The sequence below is a fragment of the Mytilus edulis genome, chromosome 2 (genome assembly GCF_963676685.1).
Source record: "Mytilus edulis chromosome 2, xbMytEdul2.2, whole genome shotgun sequence".
Taxonomy (NCBI): domain Eukaryota; kingdom Metazoa; phylum Mollusca; class Bivalvia; order Mytilida; family Mytilidae; genus Mytilus; species Mytilus edulis.
This window is the reverse complement of record NC_092345.1, coordinates 70,404,388-70,431,569: the sequence shown is the minus strand read 5'-3', so window position 1 is coordinate 70,431,569 and position 27,182 is coordinate 70,404,388. Positions and strand designations below refer to the sequence as shown.

General features: G+C 33.1%; 2 long non-coding RNA genes across 2 annotated transcripts; one reads left to right on the top strand and one right to left on the bottom strand.

Moving 5' to 3' along the window:
• The first annotated feature begins 7,287 nt into the window (after positions 1-7,287).
• Positions 7,288-8,741, top strand: LOC139510658 (uncharacterized). The gene is made up of 2 exons (XR_011661945.1): positions 7,288-7,320; positions 8,214-8,741. It is a non-coding gene; the product is annotated as an uncharacterized lncRNA (long non-coding RNA).
• Positions 8,742-23,753: 15,012 nt separating this feature from the next.
• Positions 23,754-25,206, bottom strand: LOC139510657 (uncharacterized). The gene is made up of 2 exons (XR_011661944.1): positions 25,137-25,206; positions 23,754-24,297 (listed from the first exon to the last, which is right to left on the bottom strand). It is a non-coding gene; the product is annotated as an uncharacterized lncRNA (long non-coding RNA).
• Positions 25,207-27,182: the final 1,976 nt, after the last annotated feature.

Genomic DNA, 27,182 nt, shown 5'->3' with positions numbered 1-27,182 from the left:
CTATAAAATATTATAGATCTAAGACTTGTCAGTGTCTATTTACCATTGCCACTGAATCAGTGATATATGTATTGTACACATAATTATATACATGCAAGACTAAAATTATAAAGTACATACATGTTTGTATATAAGACTAAAACTGACATTCAGTCTTTACAACATCTTCATTCCCAAAGTCATTTTCAAATCTGACTTCATGGTAAAATAAGATTCCATACATGTATCTACAACCAATTAAAAGGAAAAATCCCTCTGATAGACTAGCATTTAAATCCGATTTCTAAAATGGAAGCTAGGTCACCTTGGAACTTAGAACTAAAAAAAAATCAAACAATATATCTGATATATTTCAAATGCATGTACATGAAATAATATAAATCTCTAAAATTCACCATATTGTTCCCTTTTTCATCTTCTGTTAGATACTGTATATCCAGTGGCGGATCCAGAAATTTTTTTAAGTGGGGGCCCACTGACTGACCTAAGAGGGGGCTCGCTCAAGTCATGATTCAGTGATTCCCTATATAAGCAACCAAATTTTGTCTCAAAAAGCAGGCCCCCCCCCTAAATCTGCCTCTGATATCAACCTCTAGATGTCTTTCAATTACATTCAGTTTAGTGTGGGTTGATCTTTGATTGTTGTACATGTTACAACCAGATTCCCGGCAGGGGGCAACTTTGTAAGACCGCAGAGGTTCAAGCTTAGATTTTGAAATAAGGGGGAAAATGTAACCTTTTCAATTTATAAAACAGGTTCAACATCATTTCTGTACATATATAAACATATTCTAAATTGTGGACACACCTTCATTAAATATTCTACTTCAATTAGTGGAGGAGATCAAATTAAAAAGTTGCAATGGTTAAATACTCCAATCACAGTCTTTCCTGCTAAAATCTCATGTGTAGAATGTGATATACGGTTTTTGGGTCTATATATTGTCCTTGATATTGAGGTTATCTTGACACAGCAAAATATAAAGAAAATGTAAACTATGATCTGGAAATTGACTTCGTTTTCCCAAAATAAGCCCACTTAAACTGAACTTTAAATGCAAAAGACCTCTAAATGGCTAACAGATATTGCTATATAAAAGAATAGTCCATGATTATACATGTATAATGATATTAAAGAATTCATGAAATTTACACTGATTCTGTCAGTTGAATGGACTAGAATGAGATAAGTTATACATGATAGACATAAAGGTTTTTTCCAACAGTTGTGGTGTAAATTAATTCAGTTGTATTTTATGGTTGATATATTTATGTATATACATGTATGTAAATCATTGGCTCTTCAACCAATGATATTTTACAATATCAATTATTTGTTTATTTTTCTAATGTTGGTATTTTTCAGCATACTAAAAATGTTTTAGCACAACACGAGCACAAGCTTTATAGGGTGTCCTCCCACAGGGTTTCCGCTGGCTGTCGCCATTTTTCCCAATTTGCGAAAAAATAATACTTGTGGCGATGAAAATTCGTCATTTGCTTAAGAATTTGGCGAAAGAAATATATAGAAAGATTTATTTTCCTCCTTCTTGTTTATTTACTTTTTTCGAGTTTCTCAGACTTTAACTTATCAGACAATACTCGGAATTCACCTTGACCTCATTAAGATTTTGACAGAAAATCAATTATCAGCTGATTGCAATTTACAGCTATCGACAACAAAGGACTAATTAATAAAGGTGTTGATTGAATTGTTTGTCAAAATGATATGGTTGAATGACTTCCACTAAATGTCACATACAGGAGTTATTTACCACTTTTCGACTCATGTGTTTAAAAACTCTTTTGACGTCTCCTCTCCATGTAAAGATAGTTTAGAAAAGAAAGTTGTTGTTGTGACAATAAATGTTAAAGGGCAAGAAAAATCTCCGATTTAAAACTTGAATTATCCTTTGACTTTGATGTAAGTAATTGATCAGGGAGACTACTTTAAAGTCGTTTGAGTGACACACGTGTTTCAAGCATAGTTTACCGTCTAAACTTTTTCATTTAAGATGGTCAAGAAAAGATGGTCAAGATGGTGGTTATGAAGAAGGGGGGGGGGGGGGGGAATGCATTCTGGCATCACAATTTCAAATGACAGAGGATAACATATGATCTGTCCATATACATGTATGGGGGTATCTTATTGAAGTATTCTTGCCAAATGAAGATTAAACAGTAATTCTTAGACATGACAATAAAAGAGGGGGATAGGACCTTTATCGGGACTCCGGGATCGGGTGTTTTTAAGCTCGGGATTATCCCCCCTCATAAAATGTACACTTTTTTCAAGACGATTAAAAAATCAGCTGAATTTGACAAATCACACTATTTGTTTTCCAAAAATAACTGTAATTGGATGGGGGTTCTGTGTATTCACATTATTTTAACAACTCTCCTTGGGCCGAGAAAAAAAAATCTGTGTTTCAGGTAACCTGACCGACCCTGTTTTTTAGCCCCGACCCTAACTTTTTTATTGGATCTTTCAAAAAAAAAAAAAAAAAATAATTATCAACCGACCCTGTTTTTGACACAGGCTTCTGATAAATGACATAATATTTTTTCTCTCTTGCTTCCTCTTGCATAGAAAGCCAGTAAAACATTTTATTAATGTCAAAAGGTATTCCAAATAGATTAAAATCCAAGAAATGTGTTTCAAAAACATTGCAAATGGCCCAAGACCACAATTAATGACCCCGCTTTTCGTTGTTCACGAATGTAGTTCCTTTTAATTAGAGTGTATTTTTCCTTCATTTTTTTTCTTTCCCTCCCCCACTCATTTCTTAGATTTTATTGGGTGGAAATGAAAGATGAGAGGTAAAACAATTTTTGGGATGTTGTATTTAAACTCATTTTGATATGGAATGAGTGATTAGGCCAAGTGCAAAAAGGTCATATTTACAGTTTTCGGAACATCTCTTGACTTGTCCATAGGGGTATGGATGTATATTGGCTAAATTTGTAAAAGTGATTGCTTCAATCTTTCTGAATTTTGGATATATTTTTGGACTAGTGCTATACATAAGACACACAAAAAATTTGACAAAAGTGCATGGTGCAATTTTTTTAATGATGCAAAATGTTCTAAAGAAATGATAGAGAAATTAATTGTGGTCTGTGGCCAAATGGCACACTTCCGGTTTTTGAAACTAATTATGGATCCGGACTTGGAAAAAACATGATAAATACTTAATAACTCAAATATGAAATTTTGAATCATCACCAAAAAGTATACAGATATTTAGATTAATGTAACTAAGAAGTGTTTAAAGTTTTAAGCCATAATCAAGAATTGGTTTTGAGATACGGTGTGACATGTGAAAAAAACACCCCCCTGTTTAAGTTACAATGTGCCGTAACTCAAAAAGTTTTAATCTTATTTTCACCAAAAAGTATACAGATCATGTGACCATCATAAGAAACAACTATATTAAGTTTTATGAAATTTGGATAAGTCGTTCTCAAGTTACGGTGCCACAAGTTTACGCTGGACAGACAGACGGACACCTGACATTTGTATACCATAATAGGTCCCGTCTTTGACGGACGTATAAAAAGCAGTACTAAGCGTGCATGTTACGCTAGAAACATATTCAAAGAATACAGTTTTATAACTTCTTAATGTCATATCCAATATTTATCAAAACCTAAAGGGGAGTTACATGTATCTTACTTCCTATATTTTTTCGTGGATGTCAATACACCTAATCGCTATTTATTCCATACCGGATGAATTCTAAAATTACACAACTTTTTCATCCAGTTGAAGCTATCTGGGGGCCGTTGAAACAATTCACCATGCACAATACTTTTTAATGAGACCCGTTTTAACTTATTGTAAATACTTAAAACAAAATAATTTTTTAGTTGAAAACTTGCATATTCATCACTATCTGATTTTGTGGTTTTAACAATCCAGACAGAAAAATAGCAATAAGGTGTTTAGAAAAAGATGACCTAAAACCTCCTTCATATAAGACAAAAAAACATGGGAACTCATACTGAATGGTCAAATGTGTTCAATATGAAAATTTGGTAAAATCACAAATCAGCCGTTAATGTAAATGGACTATAAGTATGACTTTTGAGCAAATTTAAAGGGAAATGACGGGGAAGGGGCAAATTAGCTTTCAAGGGGAGCAAATGCTGTTTAAATTGGTAAGCGGGTTTTAAATATAGAGGGAAAGTGGAGTCATCTTTTTAGACTTTAGTTAAATGTAAATATAACTTATGTAGATTTACCTTCTAATTCTATAGACTATTAAAACAAAAACACACACACAACTCGGAACTATTTCTATAAATTCACTTGGACTACTGATATGCAAACCAAAAACAAAAAGAAAAATATCATAAAATAGTGATTGAAAGATTCATAACACTTTAAAAGGATAATTCAGACACGTGTTACACGGGGAGCATGTTTGTTTACATATAATAATGTCACGTGATCGCGCACTGACCTCGCATGCTGCATCGCCCTTACAATTCACTAATACATGTACATAACCATTTTCATGCAAACATGCAACGTGAATGTGATTGGTTATCAAATAATACAAAAATAATGCATGAACCGTTGAAGAAGAAATTATTTCATCAAATAGAGTGGATTTTCACTTTCGACACGAATAGGTCGAGTTGACATTCCTGAATCCTGTCATCGGAGATAGTATTGAGATAAAAGGGATAAAACGGACCGTCAAAAAGGTCTAGAGAATCACATCAGTATAGAACCTTAACATAAATAAGTAATACTTGCCAACATTTCTCTAATTGATAACCTATAGAACTGAAATTTCACAAAAATACCGGTAAATAATTTTGTTGTGATGCTGGTTAAATTGGCGCTAAATAAATATTCTTACTCCTATTGCTTCATGTAAAAAAAAATGTATAGAATTGAATTCGACTACAGTTCAGAATAAAAAATAGTGGATATGCAAAAGCCAGGTAATATGTTAATGATAAAGTGTGTATAAATTTTCGTAAACGAAGTTACCCGTATACTTCCCCAAGAATTACATTTGAGCGCAAAGTTCTTTAATTGTGTGATATGGTTTTGGGTTTATGTAACATAATTTAGACTGGGATCCTGGCTAATCTTGACCTTACGACGCGCAGCTAGATTGGGCCGGATCCCAGTCTAATGTAACATCGTAGAACTCAGGGTAACGGATTTTTTGCGTTGCTATTAGATCATTGAGGCCATCTATTTTTATTGCGGGTTCCACATATTTAAATCGGAATTATAGAAAAAATGGAATGTTGTGAGCAGAATCAAAACAGAAATGATGAACACTGCAACATTTCCAGAAAAATATAAATAGGATGGAGGATCTGTGTATTCACATTATTTGTAAAACTCTCCTTATTCATGTGAAGCGTGTGCTTTACATCGAGGCTTATTCTTTACATCGAGGCTTATTATGCTAATCATTGACGCCACAGTACTTCAACCAATCAGACAATGTTTATTTGGGGCATTCGATCGATTTTAACTCAGATTTTGGAATATTTCAATCGAAATTATAGAAAAATGGAATGTTGCTGGTACATATAAAATAGAAAATGATGAATACTTTTAGCTAAAGATAATTTGGATGGGGGTTCTGTATATTCACATTATTTGCACAACTCTCCTTACTGATGCCATATTTTGGAATTTCCGTGACCTAAATGGTTCGCGAAAATTAATATTTTTATATATAGTATAGTAATTAAAAAACCAGAATTAATATATTCCAAAACATTAGAATTAGAAAATATTAAAATCAAGTATTAAAAACGCTCGCAACTATGTAAATTGACTTTAAAAACCCGTCTTATGCTTGCAACGCTATACGATCATGTTTTCATCATGTAGATGTAGAAAGGAGAAATCTTAATCTCAATTCACAAATTCTTGTTTTATCCAGGGAGTGACTACAAAATAAACCTAGGATCATATTGTAAAAAGGATACTGCAAAGGTCAGCAGATAAATTTCAATATAATCTGATAGCATTATAAAAAAAACCCTCTTCAATATTGTTTGATCATTGGATCAGCCAATGAAATAGCAAGGGTAAAACATAATTATTAGTCTAGTATTAATTTGAGAATATGCAATAATTTCTATTCCAATCTTATAAAAACTGAAGTTTTAAGTTCCTCTAAAAAAAAAAGCCGTCGATTTTAGACCACTCTATGAAGTATCAAGTATATTTCATCTTTTGTCTGGTGTGTGTCAGTCTATAAATGCGATTCATATACGGTACTACGTGTACATGTAGTCTTTATGCCAATTTCGTATTGACCCTCAAGATCCATTTGTGAGATTCCCTCGGATGCATATACATTTCCATCGCCAATAAATACAATAAATAGCATTCAATCAATTGTTTTGCGCGAAATGTAGTATTTAAATCTTGTTTAAATACAAAATTAAAACTTTTGATCGAAATATGTTATTTTTTTACCTTAATCAATATAAACGCCCTCCACTTTTAATTTATCATGCTTTGTATGTGTAGTTTGCTGTTGAAGTAACCAGTCTAAAATTTGCAAAGGGAAACAACTTGTGTTAAAAGAGTGTATAACAAATTTCAATCACTAATTGACAAATTTCGATGTTATATTCTTTGATATATACATTAAAAACACTTAACTTTTGGACTTAATAATCACATCAAGATTCCAGCAATTGAAAGTGATTTTGTAAAGATGGTAGATTTGGAAACTGTCTTTGGCTTGAAAGTCAGAGTATCAACTATTTACATAATTTTCTTCTGTAAGAGTTTTGGAGGATACACTTATTAAGTACACCCCTTTGTAATACAGAATACTGCTGTTCTATGGTCGGGTTGTTGTCTCTTTGACACATTTCCCATTTCCATTCTCAATTTTACAAATCAAAATTTTCTGTATTTAAAAACAAAAAGTATAATGATAAGGCGAAGTTCGTGACCAAATATCACGACATTTATTTGCAATTCATCACACATCACGTGCATATTGCACACGTTTGATAATGTCATCAAAATTTCTCTAACTGCTAATTTCCTAGTACAATGTACGTTTTTTACACACTTCTTTACGTTGGCCATTCAGAATTTTCTTCCCTCTTGCAAAAACATGTACACAAGTATATTAAATGAGGTGACAATTGCAATATAAACTAGATTGACCCAACAAACAAACAAAAGTGTTGTTTACAGCGTTTCCTGGATGTTTATGACAATATCAATCATATTTATGTGTTACCAATAAAGTGGACTATAAAAGCCATCACTAGTCCATTATTCTTCACTTGGACATTATCACTCAAAGAAAACAGGTGAGTTGCTTATACACTTGCAATTTTCTTTTCTTATCTTTTTATATAACTGGATTCATTCTAATGACAGCAATGGTACAAAAGACCCAAAGACAGTATGTAGCAGGCTAGATGATGAGTTTGCTAGCTGTAAAATTATATTCAATGTCTGTCTTTGATCTTGTTATAATAAGATTATGATACTGTAAATTTAGAAAGTATTGCATGCATTTATCATTGCGATTTGACATTTAAGACTAAAATACGCTTTTAATTTTTGTGATATTGAGAAAAATCCTGTTAAATTCATATACAAAATTTCAAAATGTGAGTTAAAGTTATTGCGATTTTAACCCTATCGCATTATTCGCAATAAAATGTGAGTTTAAGTTATTGCGATTTTAACCCTATCGCATTATTCGCAATAATAAAAACATCGCAAAAATTTCTGAATTTACAGTATCACATTCAAACTTTTGGTCTGGTCATCACATTATCTGTTCTTTCAAATAAAAAAAGTTTATCACTTACAAATGTATTAGTTTTTGTATTTTAATTATAATGTGTACTTCTAACTAAAATTAATAAAAAAGAGTCCATCGCCAAAAGTAGCTGTATTTGTTTCTGGAGTTTTTGAATCGTTGCCAAACATATTCGTATTACAAAAAATGTACCAAATCAAAGGCATTTTGGTGACATTTTTAACCTACAAGAAAAGCCATCACATCTACAAAACTAATAAAAGTGAAGCTGCAATGGCTTTTGTTGGTTGTTAGAAGAATTCTGAAAACTTATGGACAAAATATTGATCTTCACCGTTAAAACTGGTATGCTTTGGATTTCATGATAAATATATGCTATTAACACTATGAAGTATAACAATTTTAGTTTATTTATTCATTTTATTTTTACAGTTGTCCAATCTTTCACTGTATCCAGGTCAAAGCACTGTATAGTCATGGATCTTAGAGTTATAGTAGTGTTTCTTGTTGCCATTGTTTGTATAGCAGCACATCATATGAGTGGATACGACCGGCCAGATTCATACTATGACACCCCAGATGGATTATACGATGCACCGGATACACCAGACTACCCTGATTATTATTACCCAAGAAATGTTGGAAGACAAATTCAAAGGTCTGTTTATAGACCAGTTTACCCACGACGAAGGATAATCCGACGCCGATTTTTTGGTTGAAGGGGAAGAGCTAGATTGAGTGAATCTTTCTACAATTCTATTGTGGTGGCTTTTAATGAAATCCTTCTGTTTTCTCTACTTCCGATTGGCAGAAACTAAGTGCTGATTAAGTAAGAGTGTACTGTGACTGTGATAACAAAACACTTAAAAAAAACTTGGATAGAAGTTCCATGAACGATTTGGTTTTTTTGCAATGAAAAAAAATGAAATGAATAAATAAATAAAAGCTGTAAATAGTTTAGTTATGTGTGTTTTTCTGCAAAAATAATTCACACATTTTGTTCGCGTCTGGTTGAATAGCCTTGTTTTTATGGAGTTCGTTTAGCTAAAACAATACTACGTATACCTATTATATTTTTATTTATATTTTATGGTTTTAACTTCTGTCCCAATCATTTTTGTGTTGAACAGATTTTTGCAAGAGTATGCTAGGACACAAATGTACATAGGTTATAACTAGAATCATAGATCCAAAGTCATTGTTCAGATGTAAAACTTGGGGCTTGAAAAAAACAGATTTGTTTTCATACTCTTTTAAAATGAAATTTTCACCTTTCCATTTCAAAACATATAGTTAATTATCACTAGTATATAAATTTACAGATTTTATAACTGTTCTGATTGTGTAGTAATACATTTGGTATTGTAAACTCGGCAGCAAGAGGGTTAAATTGTCTTACATTGTAAGTTTAGGCTGTTGACGTCTAACAAGAGCAACACAATGGCCGTCTACAATGTATATGCCTTCTGGTCACCCCGGCTGTTGACATCTAACAAGAGCAACACAATGGCCGTCTACAATGTATATGCCTTCTGGTCACCCCGGCTGTTGATGTTTTTAGTTTTAGTATACAAAGTACACTGATACACACTGGTGAATATTTTACATAACGGCATATGAAATAACTTTATATTAGTACCTTTAGTTCTATTATGAAAGCTATATGGTCTATGACAAAATATAACCATTAAACTAGTTACTCAAAATAGAAAGATGATGTTAAATGATATAAAGGTTAACATCGATAATTAAGCAACTCAATATAACCCATAGAGCTTCACCGTCAAACATCTACTTTCGTTGACTGAGTCGTCTTCGACCATTCACATAAATGTCAGGGTATACATTCAGCGCACAAAAGAGCCTGTCTGAGTTAATGTTGGTTACACGTACCCAACCTAATTATTCAGTGTCTTCAATCTATTCATCTGAAATTATCTGTTTTAAAACTATACTGGTATAAAGAATATGACTAAGGCATGAACATTAAGGCAAGTAACCACAATGTCATGCATCTTTAGTCGGGATAAGATTAACACCTACCACAAACCTTTGACGTGTGGAGATAAGTACAGGGCCATATGTCAATAAATAAATTATGATGCATTTCAGAATTAAAAATGTGTACGCTAGACGCGCATTTCGGTCTACAAAAGACTCGTAAGTGACGCTCAAATTAAAAAGAAAGAAGAAGCCAAACAAAGTACGAACATATATTATTTAAAGCAACAAATCTAAAAACGTATGCTTTTACTCTTAGTGTATTGTCAATGTAGAACAAGCCTTAACTAGAAACCTGGCCTGTGACCGTAAGCTAGTAAATATGAAACCAAAGTCAAAACCACCTGTCCGACGCAAAAACACCTTCTTGTTTATATTGTTTATTTACCTTGCTTACTTACTGAGGACGGCTTGGTACTGATATTTAAACTAGACTTTTGGAGCGTAAATATGAGACATACAAAATATGAGAATAATTTCAAAATTATATCATAAATACCCGTATCAAACAACAATGTACATGCGAACAATTATGTTTTACATGCCATCATAGTTCCTAAAACATCTTTTTTGTCTTCTTCTAACATGAGGTTAAAGTAATAATAACATGTATTACGCCTTTTCTTACTTCCAATCCTCATACAATAATGGTTAAAGTTCAATACAAAAGTACTCAAGAACCCACCAACAATTGAAAATGTTAAAAAAGACACTTTAATGCCAAGTGATAAAGGAGTAGGTCCGGTAAGGACCGATTTTGGCCTCAAATTTCAGTTTCATCTGACGAAAGATTTTGACCACTTTTTAAACACTTAAGTGTCTATTTCATATGATTCAATCCTTTATGTGAAAGATTTTAACTTATTTAGTCATAAAAATCGATCCGATTCAAGCTCAAATATGAAAAATCTACCAAATATGCGAAAAAATGTCACTTTTCAGATGGTTTCTGTCAAAAACGAAAGTGGCCGCATCCGTGTTTAATCCTCAATCTTTATATATGTTATGTATTATCATCAAATACAACTTCCATTTTAATATTTTGGATGAACACGAATGCGGCCACTTTCGTTTTAAACGGAAACCGTCTAATTAAAAATTTAACTAAAATGCTGGAATTGTGAAGATTTCAGTAATTTAGCATGACTTATTGGTGCTAGTACCCAATATATGTGCATTGTATTGTCAAAAAAAGCCCATATTTATGCAGCAGAACCATTCTACTATCCAATTAATAACTACAAGTTTACATTTTAACAATTTTGTAAAACTGCTATATTTTGGGGCCGAAAAGAGGTCTTACTGGACCTACTCCTTTACCAATGCACCTCAATCAAAACCAAATCCGAACAAAAATAAACATAAAGTAATGCAGTACTATTCCAATTTTAAACAAAACAACTTGAGTTTGACATGGTTTTCTTATTTTTAAAGGAACACAAACTTAAACCTAAAAAAATAACTGCCACGGCCTGAAAATATGAAAGTCAAATGACAATGATTGGTTGACTTGAAGTTTGTTTGCAACTTTTCTGACCAAAATAATTGATATAAGAAAACTATTGATAACTATAATCACTTTTTAATCGATGTACAAAAATGTAGCTTCGACCGCAAATAAGAAACACACTTTACGCGATTTAATCTAGTCAATCTGTTCTAAATAAGGGTCAACCTCAAACTACAAATGTAATTGCAACAAATCATTTAAATGGTAAAACCGAAGTTTATATACATATACATCATATACTAAATATATACAAAAAATATATTTTGCGGAAAATGGTCATTTTGGGGTAAAAAAAATGAGATTTTGAAAGTAAAACTGCGGAAAATTGGGAAAACGCTAGAAATCATTGTTTTTTTTTATAATACTGATTCTTTTTTCTCTAGAATGCAGAATCTCTCCAATGAATTATTTAAAGATAGTAAGACATTTATCTACAAACAATTTGTTTAAATATTATCATTATTATAGTGAAAAACATCATAAAAACAGCTAAAACCGGGAAAAAAATCAAAATTTAAAGATTTTTATGGGTTTTTTTTTCGTTTGAAAGTCGAATCCTACTTTTTGTCATATTTAACCATGATTAAACTTTTAAAACTGTATTAAGCACATCATATCTCTTTATCTACTATCAAAGTTTGTTAGTTGTGTGTAACAATATAATGTTTTTGATTGATTTGGTAATCAAAAAATAAATTGTTGAAAAATTATTTTTAATTTTTTTAATTTTACCAAGAATAGTTTAGTGATTGCCTTATTACTAGTCAACTATTTATCAAATTTAGCAACAACAGACAATTATATAGTCAAGTGTCCTCATTTTCTTCAACATCAAGTTCCTCTAGTTCGAGTTTGGAGTTTGAACAATTTATTCCCCTGCACTCCCCACAATCACTGGAGCAAGGAATGCCATTCTTGCGGCAGCTACATCTACGGTTGTCACAATCAGTCTTGCAATTGCAGTGAATTATCTTCAAGAGGAATTCAGGTGCTGGCTGCTTTGTCATTTCAATTGAAAAGAGTTTTTCATTTTTCAAAGTCCAACCCCATTGCAGGGGGTCAATTTCCTCTGCTGTTTTCCCCCTCCAGTATTGACACTGAAGATAAACTCGCATCGAATGAAACTTTGCAGCATCAGAAGTTGGTGGGAGAGTCTGAACTTGCACTATAGATGATCTGTTTAGTGCCATCGTTTTGGTGGTGAACTTTCTCCAACGAAGTATGTCAAGTCCTTCTAAGGGCATGCCGCCATACAGGTTTACTAGTGCTCCTTCACCAGCTTTGCAAACGTCATCTTTTCCCATTGACTCCATTAGAAAAACTTTCCCTTGAGTACGAAGATGATGGTCTGATTTTATTTTCTTCAATACGGCCGGTTTAACTATTCCATGCAATCGGCTTGTCGTGTCACAACCAGTAATGGCATAAACAAACGGTAGTTGATGGCATACATCTTCACCAAGAACTTGTTGTGTTTTTTGTATATTCCAAATCTTTGAATTTTTCATCGCACCTTGCTTGTCAGTGGTAAAGAATATACAATGAGAATTTTTTTCTGCAAGATGACAAAGTAGTATCAACAAGTCAGTGTCTTCTCCGTATATCACAAATTCTTGCCTGTTTGATTTTTCTACAGCTGTCTTAACTATAAGTAAATCTGCATCTTCCTTGGCTTGTATAGCCTCGATGCTATGTTCTTGAAATGTATCAATCAGCATTTCAACAAATCTTTGTTTGATAGATTCGTTTAAGAGAAATGTTTCTTTCTTAACTCGTAGTGGCATGTCTCTCGTGAATGTGATTGTGTTTGATTGTATTCCTTTGCTTCTTTTCAAGTGAGTGATGTCTTTTGTTGATGAACTATTATAGCCATCCATGACTACCGTTGGGTTGGAAAATAGTTTTCTGATATGATCTATGTACTTCATACAAATTTGAGAAAATGTCTGACCTTTAATCCACGTTATTCTATATAATAGAGATCCTCCGTCAATGATATGAACAATATTGGTTTCTGGTAGTTCTTGAGCTTGACAGTCACCCATGTTCCAAATAGCATCTGCAAGTGTTGCTTTTGCTGCTTGCTTTGGGAGACCATTAGCCTCAAACAAAGAAGATGGAAAACTTGAAAGGTCGTATTCAAACAGTTCTGCTGTATTGTTTAGTGAGTCTTGTCCTACTGCTGTTAGTCGCTGAAACATTAGCTGAGGATCGACTTGTGGCTGTTGAGAGATATTTGAGCCTGATGGTAGTTTAGCGTCAAGTGTAACAATTTGGTCTTTCTTCTTAAATTTCCGAAACAAGATTTCCAGCTATAGATTCTATAATAAACTATTTTTGCTTTATCTGCATTGGCATCCCTATCCGCTACCATTCCAGTTTCGATGTTTCTTAGTGTCTTGTCATTTGTGAAAGGATTTCGCTCTGTCAAGAATTCAGTGAGCATTTTTGAATCTTTGTTATCTCTTTCCATTCTACTTTTGCTGTTTTCAATATGCTGGTCACTAGTTTTATATCCCGTGCCAGTTAACTGCTGCATGGCATGGTTGTATTCGGCTAAAGTTGGTATAGACAATAGCCATAGTGTTCTTTGGACTTTTCCCATACCTCTGCCTCTAGTTAATCCTCCGGTTGACTTTGCGCTTCTCATTAGCACTTGTTCTATCACCAAAGCTGTGGACAAGCCAGCCAAAATCGGTCACTTCTTCGAACAACATGTTTACCATTCATAAAATGAGCATGGATATCTGGGTGGTCATTTTCTAGAATTTGCATCTGAGAGAGGTAAAGATATGCAGATTTGGTGTACAGATTGCGGCCTGAAGCTGCCAAATATGGTAGCATTTCCTTCAGTGTTAATAAATGTAGAAGCCAATCTCAATATACAATTAAAACATTATTTAACAAATTAATTTTTTTTTACTAAGTCTGAATTTCCCTCCAGTTGATAGCTAATCTAGGAGCGTTTAAAGCTTGACATATTGTATTGATACATCATGCTATAAACATTTATTCAAAATTGATCTTGCATTGCCGGTTACAATTTGCAGTCGGCAGTAAACATTTCTTAATCCTCATATATTTTCTAAAACCTTGATGTTTTAATCTGCTCATTGATAACAAACGCTATAACACAACTCAGTGTATGGCAGGATTCTGAATCTTTTTGGTTCCAGATTGCAATGTCACCTCTTATTAATTTTGTTCAAGGAATACAAGGAAGGATAACTCAAATAATAAAATGCTATTATATTAGTCTGTAGATTCTTCATTTATTCGGTCCTCCGCTATAAGTCGGAACACTCACACTTCGGATGGAAAGAGGGATGTAACAGGCAAAGTACTGATCTCTTTCGTATTTACAATTGTTTTTAAGCGTGAAAATAAAAAAAGAAGATGTGGTATGATTGCCAATGAGACAACTATCCACAAAAGACCAACATGACACAGACATTAACAACTATAGGTCACCGTACGGCCTTCAACAATGAGCAAAGCCCATACCGCATATTCAGCTATAATAGGCCCCGATAAGACAATGTAAAACAATTCAAACGAGAAAACTAACGGCCTTATTTATGTAAAAAAAATGAACGAAAAACAAATATGTAACACATAAACAAACGACAACCACTGAATTACAGGCTCCTGACTTGGGACAGGCACATACATAAATAATGTGGCGGAGTTAAACATGTTAGCGGGATCTCAACCCTCCCCATAACCTGGGACAGTGGTATAACAGTACAACATAAGAACGAACTATAAAAATCAGTTGAAAAAGGCTTAACTCATCAGATGGACAAAAATACAAGTAGACGTGGCCGGGTACTTATACATCCCGACACAAAAAGACGCAATGAACAGATCTGAGAGTACTCGCAGTTATCTGGCAGCTAGTTCAAAGCCACTAACAACTAATAAAATAATAATGCATCTAAGACTAAACTATCAATCCGTACACATCCAACATCCAATGGATTTAGTGTAAGGGCGTCATAAACAGCCAGAGAAAAACATGACCTTGTGCAATGCCAAGTTACAGGTATCGACAGATTGTAGATCCATGAATATGTATATGTATATCTATAATACTAAAATTACGAGGTCCAATTTGTCAGCCGTCATCACGTAAAAACGACGAATCAAAGAATTTAACTTTATATATAACTAATATAGTACAAAGGTGTAGTTTAAAAATTACACCGCTCAAGGCCCTTTTGTTTTCCACGTAATTAATATTGCCAATAATTAAGAAGTTCCGGGTTGAGTCCGATACCGATACCAATAGTATATTCACCTGTTACCTATTACCTTATTTGTACGTTCCGCATCTGACAGGCGCACCACCAAACAGTGTATTCAGGATTAATATGCTATATACACGGGTCATATTCACAGGGTTGACACTACTAGATTGTCAAATTGTTACCTATTGTATCATTTTAATCAGTAAAACTTTCTAAGATAACAACACGAATACTAAAAATCTGGACTAAAATAAGTCGTATAGGTACAGTTTTCAATTTGTTAGCGGGCATGACGTAAAACAGCGAATCAACGAATTCAACTTTATAACTAATATACTAGGAAAATGCTGTTGATTAAAAAATATTCCATTCCAGGACCTTTTGTTTTCCAACTAATTAATACTACCAAAATTGATAAGTTCCAGTTCGAATGATTCAAACTGAAAGATTTGAAAGCAGAGAAAACTGCGTATCTTATAATCGGCATGACTTTATCAGATGACAATACTAATATCAAAATAAGGCTTGCGCATAGTTATATACTTTAATTCAGTCACGGACCCGCGATATCACGGGTGTGTTCTAGTACCATACTAGTAATATTTAGTTAGCTTTTAATTTACTGATAACAAAATCAATATTTTTACCAATAAAAACAATATTCAATGATCTTATTACAGTGTTGAATAGGTAACCTTTAGAATAAGTTTATTTAAAGGAGCGACAAGTTTACATGGATCATTTCTAAATTTCCGGGCACGGTTAACAATATAATGGTGTCGGATTTAACTTTCCTATTCCAACTAATCGCGGAAGCGTTTTCATACAACCAACACAGCTCTTTAGAAACGATGTTATTGTCGGACAGGAATATGATCCATATATCTATAACCTAGCCAAACTAGAGATAATAGCTAGATTTTTTTGTTATCTTAAATTATCAAGGTAAAGGTCAAGAATATCTGTCAGAGTTTATCCCTATGATGTCCGCAGTTAAAAAAAAAGATATAATCAAGTGTCAATTTTTAACTTGTAACTGTGTGGTTTGTCAATTTGTATATTGCTGTTTGTAACTTGTCGATTCGTAAATTGTCAATTTGTATATAATTGCTGTTTTGTAACTTGTCGATTCGTTAAATAAAATTGAGAATGGAAATGGGGAATGTGCCAAAGGGACAACAACCCAACCATAGAAAAAAACAACAGCAGAAGGTCACCAACAGGTCTTCAATGTAGCGAGAAATTCCCGTACCAGAAGGCGCCCTTCAGCTGGCCCCTAAACAAATATATACTAGTTCAGTGATAATGAACGCCATACTAATTTCCAAATTGTACACAAGAAACTAAAATTAAAATAATACAAGACTAACAAAGGCCAGAGGCTCCTGACTTGGGACAGGCGCAAAAACATTAATTATAACATAATTGATGTTTTGTAACTTGTCGATTCGTAAATTGTCAATTTGTATATTGATATTGTTTTGTAACTTGCCGATTTGTAAATTGTCAATTTGTGTATTGATGTTATGTAACTTGGCGATTCGTAAATTGTCAATTTGTATATTGATGTTTTGTAAATTTAACATGTCGATTCGTTAAATGTCAATGTGTGATTTGTCAATGTGTGAAATGTCATTGTTGTATTATGCTAACGATCATTATGACGACAGATGGCGCTCGGTTTCTTCCTCGGTGTATAAGCCTCCTGTAAGTAGGAGCACCACCATATGGAATATACACCTAAAATATTTTTAATAAATTAATTATAGCAAATGCGTCTAAAAGAAAGCAAAACAAAAATTGCATGTTTACAGGATCCCAGTTTTATTTTATTTGCTAACGTGGACTTTCGTTCGAGAACGGAAACTATATAAAAATATAACCTGACTAGTCCAGTCCCTAGACGTAATCGATCTCTCCTTATAGCGATGTTAATGAAATAGTCATTGGTCAGTGGAGTATAACGACTGGATTATTCAGGTAAATACAATAAGGAGATGTGGTAATAAACCGTATGATTGTCATTTAGACAACTATCCACCAAAGCGAAGTTCAAATAAAGTCGACGTAGGCAAGTATAGGCAACATACGGCCTTCAACAATGATAAAACCTATTACCATATAGTCGACTATAAAAGGCTACATCATTACTGGAAAACCCAGGTACTAGTAATAAACCATTTCTATTTATCCTAAAATGCTATTATCGGACCATTTTATTCCGACAGGAGGGGAAAGGGCTAAAATATATATATTAATAATTTAATATACATGCCTACTGATTTTTTTCTGGACAAGAAGATTAAAAAAAAAGTTAACCAAAAAGACCAAAATGTTCACGAATCACTCGATCTCAACAGCTGCTTAACGCCCAGCATTCCCGATATGAACCCCATCCGGTGCCACACCTCCTTATTGCCCGGCAACCTTACCAAATCTAATATTTTGTCAATCGGATCGTTAATTAACCGAAATTTCACGATGTTACTCAATAAAGCTAATTTTTTTTTAATTTGCATGTCATATAAAATTAGAAAAAATCATTTGCGATGAATTCGTAACAATATAATCATAATATCCAATTGACAAACCAGGTTGTATTCCGCCTGGCTCTTCTGTCGAGCAGTAAGCCAGGATCCCAGGCTACCACTTTACTCTAAAAATGACCGATTCATACTCCTGGGCCAAACCCAAAATCATGTGCAAATATTTTCATGGAGAAATATAATTAGTGTAAGCATATTGGAGATATTTGTCGCTGTCATGGAAATGGCGAGATGGCGAGATCTTTTCTCTGACAAGTCAAAGTGATAGGGCGTCACTTTGGTTAACAGTTGGTGTATAAGGAAAGGGGGGTGTGAGATTTAAAAAAAATGTTTATAACCCCGCCGCATTTTTGCGCCTGTCCCAAGTCAATTTTAGTTTCTTGTGTATAATTCGTAACTATAGTCGACCTATATGAAAGTAAGGAAGTGTACAATTCGGAGTTTAGTATGATGTCAATTATCACTGAACTAGTATACATATTTGTTTAGGGGCCAACTGAACGACTCCTACGGTTGCAGGAGTTTCTCGCTGCATTAAAGACCCATTGCTGGCCTTCGGCTGTTGTCTGCTCTATGGTCGGGTTGTTGTCTCTTTTACACATTCCCCATTTCCATTGTCAATTTTATGTAGGTGACGTGTGTAGTAAAAAATAAACAGTTTCATAGTTTTATGATCATGTTCATCAACAAAATATCCAGAGGGACACCTCCTAAAATAGTTCGATCTAGTACCTTCTAGCTAGATCTGTATTTGTATCTGTAGGAAAACATTGTGGATAGAAATACAACGGTAGAGAGAGCGCCGTCGATTTGTTGACGATGCACGAGAGAAGTTTCTGAACGACTGTCAACGCTTGGTGTGCGCACTACAGTTTCTCCAATGTGGTTCCATTCGAATACTGTTTTTATGAGTTGGAATATAGTGGTTTTTTGCTCGTTGAGATCTCAAAACTCTTTGCGTAGTTTTTGATATGCATTTTTTTCACTAAATTTCTTGATTGATAATTGTTAATTCAGGCCCTTGGCACCAATTCAGTGTTCATTTTGGAAGAACTTTTTTTATTGTCTGGTTCTATAGCATTGAGAAACCAGCCCCTCGCTCACCTCGTACAGAAATATTAGCGTCTGTCTTGAGCGTCTTGTCTGTATGTCTTGTAGTTTCAGTTTGGTGCGCGTGTTTGAGACGCAACTAACTTATCTGGATTTGTAGTCTCCTGTTATAAATCTCGCAGGGGTGGTCGCTGTATTCTTTCAAGCTTATTGATGTTTGTAGATGTGTACTGGTCCCATACTATTGACCATATGATATCCAATTATTGACCTGATCATTGAAATATATGCGTTTTTCTTGCATGCCGATGGACAATATCTCAAATTTCTTATCAGGAATCCTAGTGTTAATTTTGCCTTCTTGAAACAGGCACTGGCTTCTGTAAATATGGGGTTTACTATCCATACCCGTACGAAAAATCACGATTTCGTACGGGTATGAATAGTAAACCCCATATTGACAGAAACAAGTGGCTGTGCTTGACTACGTTGGAAATATTGGTAGTTCAATTTAGGTCCTCGTTTAGTTTTCTGGTTCCTTTAGATTTTATTACAAAATTGTGCATATTCAATACAGTTTTAATATATAGTATACATTAATTAAGTGACTCATTTAAAATAATTTTTCATTCAGTTTGTTTTGCAAAGTACAAAAATGATATAATAAAACATTTTTTATCTTTATTACTCAGGAGCCAAATAAACAAAGAGTGTTCGTCCATTTGCTTCTTGTATTAAAACATCATTAGATAATTACATTCTTTTCTGAAATTTTCATATTGAGATTATGATATTAAGGAATAATGAGTGTCAAACCATTTCTCCCATTATACATTAAGTTCAAAATTTGCGGCCCAGGACACTATAGATAAATTTCCCAGCACCGTCTTATATTTTAATGTATTTAGTCTTAGCTTGACCCGGTTAAATATTAAGTAGAAATTTCCTGCCAAGTGACAGTAATATATTTGCAAAATTGATAAGGAAGTCGGTTCCAGCGACACATCTATGCTGAGATTACTATAACACATATACATGTATGTGTTATAGTTATCAAAGATCTATGATACCTTAATACAGGGAGTGACACACCCGGCCACCCCATGTTTGGTGACCAGTACAGTAAACACACATGTTTATTTGTGGTCACCTCTAAATAAAAGCGAGACCCTAGTATACATGCCATATAAAACAAACAATGTATTTATCTATTTGTTTTCTTATATATGTGCTGTATATAATTGATTTAAATTACTTTGGTATATATTCCATATGGCGGTGACCCATACTTACAGGAGGCCTATACACCGAAGAACAAACCGAGCGCCATCTGTCGTTATAATGATCGTTAGCATAATACAACGATGACATTTCACACATAGACATTTCATACGGGGCGCCGAATGGGACTCTTGTGGTTTTGTACTCAAAATTCAATTTTGTACGGACAAAAGTGACTTTTGTTCAACAAAAATAAGTTCAGTTTAACAAAATTTGTATCATACTACAAATTTAAATTTTGTCATACAAAATTATCTATCAGCGGACAAAAGTCACTTTTGTCATGACAAAATTCATTTTTGTTACACAGACTTGAATTTTGTTACCTAATTTGAAAATTGGGCGACAAAAGTCAATTTTGTATTCAAATTAGTTAAGTTTGGTTTCTGTGAACTAATTTGCATACAAAATCGACTTTTGTTACACAAAATTGACAAAAATGAATTTTGTCTCAACAAAATTGACAAAATTGACTTTTGTCTCAACAAAATTGACAAAATTGAATTTTGTCTCAACAAAATTGACAAAATTGACTTTTGTCTCAACAAAATTGACAAAATTGACTTTTGTCTCAACAAAATTGACAAAATTGACTTTTGTGAGACAAAATTGACTTTTGTCTCAACAAAATTGACAAAATTGACTTTTGTCTCAACAAAATTGACAAAATTGAATTTTGTCTCAACAAAATTGATTTTTGTCACACGAAAGTCAATTTTGTCTCACGAAAGCAAATTTTGTCTCACGAAAGTCAATTTTGTCTCATAAAAGTCAATTTTGTTGTTACAAAATTGAATTTTGTCGTCACAAAAATGAATTTTGTCGTCACAAAATTGACTTTTGTCTCAACAAAATTGACAAAATTGACTTTTGTCTCAACAAAATTAACAAAATTGACTTTTGTCTCAACAAAATTAACAAAATTGACTTTTGTCTCAACAAAATTAACAAAATTGACTTTTGTCTCAACAAAATTGATTTTTGTCTCAACAAAATTGACAGAATTGACTTTTATCTCAACAAAATTAACAAAATTGACTTTTGTCTCAACAAAATTGACATAATTGAATTTTGTCTCACAAAATTGAATTTTGTCTCACAAAAGTCAATTTTGTCTCACAAAAGTCAATTTTGTCTCACAAAAGTCAATTTTGTCTCACAAAAGTTAATTTTGTCTCACAAAAGTCAATTTTGTCTCACAAAAGTTAATTTTGTCTCACAAAAGTCAATTTTGTCTCACAAAATTGAATCTTACCTCACACAATTGACTTTTGTGATTTAATTTCCATATCAGGTAACAAAAGTCAATTTTGTATGCAAATATGTTTATATTTGCATACCTTTTAGACAAAATTGACTTTTGTCATGACAAATATGAATTTTGTCTACAAAAATGAATTTTGTCATGACAAAAATGAATTTTGTCTACACAAATGAATTTTGTCATCACAAAATTGAAGTTCTCACAAAACAAGTCTGTAGCACATAGTTTTGTAAGACAAAAATGATTTTGTTATGACAGAATTGAATTTTGTACAAAACCACAAGAGTCCCATTCGGCGCCCCGTATTTCACACATTGACATTTAACGAATCGACGAGTTACAAAACATCAATATACAAATAGACAATTTACGAATCTCCAAGTTACAAAACAGCAATATACAAATTGACAAATCACACAGTTGCATGTTACATATTGACAAGTTACGAAGTAAGAATTTTGACCCCGTTGGCTTTCCATAGTTTTCAGTTATATTTATACTTAATTTGCGATTTTCTCGGTGTATTTGCAGTACATGTTTTTGAAGGAATAACAGTGATTTGAAAAAAAATGTTGGCCCGTCTATAATGTCTATAATTGCATTGCATGTATATTTCATTAAATTCGTTATTTTAATTGGCTAACAGCAATCTCTCGTCATTCCGAAAAACTTGCTAGAAATCGTGCTTTTATGATCTAGCAAAAAAAAAGTAATTATAAGTACTGAATGCTTCTTATAGTAATTTTATAGTGTTGTAAACGCGTTGTATGTGTGCACATTTTTAGAACAAAAAAGCTTTTGAGCTTCTTACAAAATGTACTTCCGAATCGGTAAACGCTTTAACACCCCAGTAATTTACAAAAGAAGCATTCAATTCTTAAGTAATAATTTCAAATGTCGACCCAGTTTCTTAAGAAATGACGTGTTCCTGTCACGGTGTTAAAAGCACGTAGAAAAATAGATTGAAGTTGGTGCAAGAAAAAATATTGCGCTTAATTTAAACCAATTTTACACTAAACTCACATAGCCTGCTATCCTCATTATTTCTTATGTTTAAATATAAGAGAAATTTTATTTGATTCATGCGATCCTGTTTTAAATTTTTTATATGATTGTTTTTCATTATTATTATTTAAATTTCGAACTTTCAGTCACGAAACAGCGTCCAAAAGGATCTCGTGCAAAATATAAAAGGGTTCATTTTGTCAGGGTTGAGTTCAATATCGTAGCTCAGCTACGTAGCGGCTACGTAGCTGCTATCGATATTTATGTAGCAGCTAGTCTATAGCTACACGTTCAATAGTCAAAGTCTACGTAGCAGCTACGATATTGAACGCGGCCCAGTTCTTTCAAGAGCGATAATGTTTTGTCACCAGATTTCTATGGAAAGCCAAGAATTTGACCCCGTTGGCTTTCCATAAAAAACTAGTATTACATCTTCAAATGATAAATAATATTGTAAAACTATTTCTTTCCTTTAATTTTTTGTCTTGAGCTAACCGGAGTGTTCCACTACTTCGAGGATGAAGAAAGCTAATCACGGTAAAATATATCAGTCAAAAGAGTTTTAGGAATATTTTGTTTGGCAATAGGCGTTACAGAGCATCTTATGAATTTTTCTCGATAACAAATAGCAGCAAGACAATTTGCTTTTTGCATTTATATTACAAAAGAGGGGTGAAAGATACCAGAGGGACATTCAAACTCATAGATCGAAAATAAACTGACAACGCATGGCTAAAGAAGAAAGAGACAAACAAACAAATAATAGTACACAAGACAAGCGAAAAAAAACACATCACCAAACGCCTTGATTTAAGACTTAATTGCACACGAAAAACAAATAAAACAGACAGCTACCAACGAAAACCACTGAATTACAGCTCCTGTTTCCATTCAATCGGACTAGTTGTTCCATAAAAGTGTAATTGGGTTATGAGAATACAGTGACGTATTATAATTTCTACCTCTCTTTGGTTGTAATTAGGTTAAAATATCATAACACAACACAAAACACAGTTATATAATTGTCATCTGATTATTTTAGATACTGTCTATAAATAAACTTGCTTTTGATAGTCAATAATCAGTTTTTTATTACACGAAAAAGCATTATTAAGAATATAAAAATAAAAATATACAAATGACAAATGAAGTATTGCATTTTGCGTGATATATGATCTGTCTATCTTCGGTCGAAATTTATCCATAATAACGGTAATATCCATTGTTATTGTTGTATTGCCTTTGGTATCCGTTGTCGTAATTATCATTTCTGTCATAGCTGTTGTAGTCTATGGTGTTATCGTTGTTGTCATACCCGTTGTTATTGTCGTAGCTGTTATCATACCCGTTGTTATTGTCGTAGCTGTTATCATACCCGTTATTATTGTCGTAGCTGTTATCTGGTGTATCGTAGCCATTGTTATTGTCGTAGCTGTTATCTGGTGTATCATAGCCATTGTTATAGTCGTTATTCCATGAACTTGTTGAGTATTGAGTGTTCTTGTTGTAGTTATTATTCCAACCCGACAAATGATGGCCTTGAATGACAACATACATAATAGTTATATGTATGAGAACAACTAAAAACAATCGCAATACCATTTTGAATCTAAAATAAAAAAGAAATTAAATTAGTTATGATTAAACGTACACTTTAACTGTGACCATACGTTTGATTTTCTTTGACAAATCAAGAAATTAAAGACCTGGCTGTCTAATGATATAGCTTATAGATATAGCATGTTTCTAGCGAAGGCTTATAAAAAAATGTATGTTGTGTAGTCGATTTAAGGTGTAAGGCCTGTTATTCCATAAACAGATAAAATATATTTTTTTATCGTCAATCCAAAAGTAGCCTTGCAAACTGCGACTAAAATACAGAACACGAACGAAATCACAATCTCCCATACAGATCAAGATTGAGGAGGAAAGGACGATAACTCTGTCTGTATGGGAGATTGACGAAATCAGTTAGATTCTCCATTTTTAATTACCCACGTTTGATTACGGAATTCATGTTTTTTTTTCGACAGGTTACCTACTCTGTGGTAGGACATCCTAGTATTCTGTCAATTTCAAGCAACCAAAAGAAGCAATCGGTGCAATTTTTGGGGGAAGTTTACGGTTTTCCGATGATTTACTTATGTAAAGAACGCATTAAACAGTTAATTTTCAATTAAAATTGTACCGATTAAAATATTTATCGAAGTTGTTATTGTTTGAACGAGTACCAGAATGTCCTACCAAAAAGAAGGTTAAGTTATAAAACCCGTAGTCAAAAGAGAAGTAATATGAAAATGGGCTATTCCTTCATTTAAATAATCAGTGATCTTCAAACATGAGCTTCATCAAAGAAAGTCGAAATGTTTTTTTTAAGAAAAAAGTTTAACTATTTTTTCTATGCACCAAATGTATGAAAAAGACAACAGTGAGGCAAATTGTTCTTACCTTTAGTAATAATATACTTCTCGGCGTTATGGAGTAAATAGATCTACCAATATATATAACAGCACAATATATAAAAAAGAATATGCTAATTAAAATCGATATGATTGATGTGAGAAATAAAGAATATTTTGATTAAATTTTTAATCTTGTTGTCTTTCTCCGACTATTAATCAATAGCAGTTTAATAAATTAATTATCAATTGAATTTCACAGATGTTAAAAAATTGACACTTTTTAAATTATTGATTATATTTTCACATGCATCCCTTTGACACGGAAATGAAACTGTCAGTGAATGCATCGTAAATTTTAAATATTAAAAAAATATCTTTTGTTCATTCACCTGGTGTCATACATATACAGTTGATTCCAGTATTACCCAGATTCGCCAAACACGTGGTGAGACTTTAATGAAATATTAAATCTTGAATTTGTCTTATTGTAATGCTATAAAACTGACTTTGGAACAACAGAAATTTGATATGAAAAGTTGTATTTAGTTTTGTTGGTAAAAGGAACATCGATAACAGTCAATAAAGAACACCGCCTTGTCGTATACCTTGTACATGTGAAGTCAGCGCTCCATGCCATGTCGAAAGCCATCCGCGTACTTTCAAGATGAACAAAATCAATAGAAGCATTGTTTCCCTTATCCAGAGATTACCCAACCATTATCCAACGTACTTTGAAAATCCTTACTTTGAGATTGTAAATGAACCAAAAGCATATGGTAGTTAAATTTGTTGCATGTTTAACACAACGTTTTAACATCTAAATTTGTAATATCTGTTGAAACTGCTTTTAGTATTGATAGCTAGATATATATGTTATATTGCCGATATCCTGATTATCAAATTGTGTACAAATGTTGTTTTTAAATTATTTGCCGCCCTAATAAACTAATCTCTCATAAACATCCTCAGATTTAAAACTAATAGCCCGTAAGTGAACTCACCCGTACGCACAAACTCTTAAATATGCACATAATGTTGCTGAACGTTTTACTAGATATGTTTTCTGCAAGTCTCGAACGAAAAATATAGAACTTGATGATCTTTATAACTTCTTATTATCAACTTGAAAGTAAGAAAAAGCAACCCATGGAAAGAAACAGCAACAAAAGATCAAAAGGTCTTCATATGGTATTTATGATGAACATTTTTTAAAACGAGGACTTCTGGGTTGACAATTGGGAACTGCGACACCATATGGTTGCAATGACAACATTGATGGTATAGGTATTCTATCTATTCCTTCCTGTAGCTCAGTGAAGGTGATTAACATTTTAAACTCTATTCTACGACGTAGACGCAGTCATGGTCGTCGTCATTATATATCACCTACTCTGCATGATGTCTCTATTTAGGTATTCATCACATTCGCACGAAACTTTATTCATTACCCCTTTCAAAACTTTATTCTCTGTCCAATTTATGTTTGGAAACCACCGTTACAAACTCTAATTCAAACCTATACAAACTTACAGCTATCATTTGGATATTGCATGTCACAGACTTTTCAAACCAGTTCGCATTGGAAAAGATGAAAAAAGAGAAAATATCTTTTTCTTTATCTTTCATTTGCCAACAAAGGTCTCGATGGCGTCAGCTTGGGCAGCATCCTTCATCGTAAATTAGTTTAATCGAAAATACATATTTCTTTTAAAGATCAGTTTGTACCGATCATTTCTTATACCGATACCAAACCAATTGCAACTGAAATTTTCAATTAGAAACACGTTTTGCAGGATCTCAATATATTGTCTAAACCACCTGATTGCACCTGTGCTAGTTTCTAATTCACATATAATCCGGCTTGCCACGTTATTACCGGTGACCTTAACATTGTCAATAACACTTTCCGTCGAAATGTGTTATCCAAAGGTCCGAAATATCGTGAGCCTAATTCCATCAATTAGAAATACAACTTCAAAATATTGATGGATTAAGTCGAGGATTATGCCGGGCAATGGGCTAAACGCGAGAAAGAAGACGTAGATACTCCTTCCCATTGGATTAAGGGTGTGAGGTCGTTTATACAAATCAG